Source organism: Hipposideros armiger, unplaced genomic scaffold (assembly GCF_001890085.2).
Source record: "Hipposideros armiger isolate ML-2016 unplaced genomic scaffold, ASM189008v1 scaffold_1137, whole genome shotgun sequence".
Taxonomy (NCBI): domain Eukaryota; kingdom Metazoa; phylum Chordata; class Mammalia; order Chiroptera; family Hipposideridae; genus Hipposideros; species Hipposideros armiger.
Window position 1 is genome coordinate 380,688 of NW_017732487.1, and position 1,313 is coordinate 382,000.

Below are 1,313 nucleotides of genomic sequence, written 5' to 3' on the forward strand. Positions count from 1 at the left end.
AAGTGCTGAAGCTCTTTGGCAAAAGAAGAGTTAGACAGTCATTATTATGCACAGGACTTTCCAGTTCTAAAGGGGCTCTGTGCTTTCTCTCAGATAGACTTTGTTTGTTGGAAATGAGAACTGTATTTTGGCAGTAAAGGACCAGAACTGAAGCTACTCTGCAGGCAGACTCATTATGACATAATCCTTCATTAATCCTCATTCTCTCTTAATAAATCGTGCAGAAGTTTTCCTTTAGTTTGATCATCTTCATCAAGGAGCTATGGAATAGCATTACCGGTGAAATGCCCACCTCTGGTTTTAAGGCTGCTGGTTTATATTCGCTTTCTTAGTTGCAAAGATTAATGGTGAAAATAATCTCTTGGACTTTGCTTCATATACAAATGACATATGAGCACCTAAAACAAATCTAATGTAACTGGATCTTAGTGTTTGAAGAGTAAGACTCACCTGGGAAGAAAATATACCATTTAACAATAAAAAAGAAAGGTTTATCAGGCTAAAATTTCCCCCAGTGAAAGAAAGGGATTCTAGTTGCCGAAGTGTAGGAATAGTAGCTGAACGGTCTCAGTTCCCACAGTGCTTCAGGAAACACGTTATCAGACAATATTGACGTGGGTGGGGGTACATCTACTTTAGAAATATGGACATGTGCTTGTTTTTGTCTAACTTATCTGCCCAGATCAATGGTTAGAGCCACAGCATCCTATTTTTTGTTAGGTTTTCATCTCACCCTTTTACAGCATTTTTGAACTCATGTAAAAATGTACTTAGAAAAAATAAATACATATGCTTTGCTGTTTTGGGGGGTTTTATGTTTCTGTTTTTGTTTTTGTTTTTTAAGTTTTATAACACCCTTGGAGTCACTGGTAAGCCAGAAGTTCTCATAGCAGGTCTGGCTCATCATTCAACCCTACCACCTGCCTGATCACCACTTTCCCTCACTCCATCACGATGCACCAAGTCCTTATCTTTGTTGACAGACCCAAAATATCATTAGAAGGTTTAGTTCAGGGACACTAGGAGGAGATTCTAATGATATTTCTTTCGTCTTTAGTCCACAGAGACTGAGTATTACAAAATAAAATGCTATTAATGGGGAGATTATTTGGTTAAGAAGTATGTACGTCATAGTGAAAAATACCAACACATCATCAGTTGGGTAAAAAAGCAATTATTCTGACTGTGAAACAGAAAGAATAGTATACTGCAGGATTCATATTCATATTTATTTATAATATTGACTGATGTCATTTGTCATCGGAGTTTTTGGTCATACAATCTTATGTTAGCTAAAGGGTTTTCATGTTAAT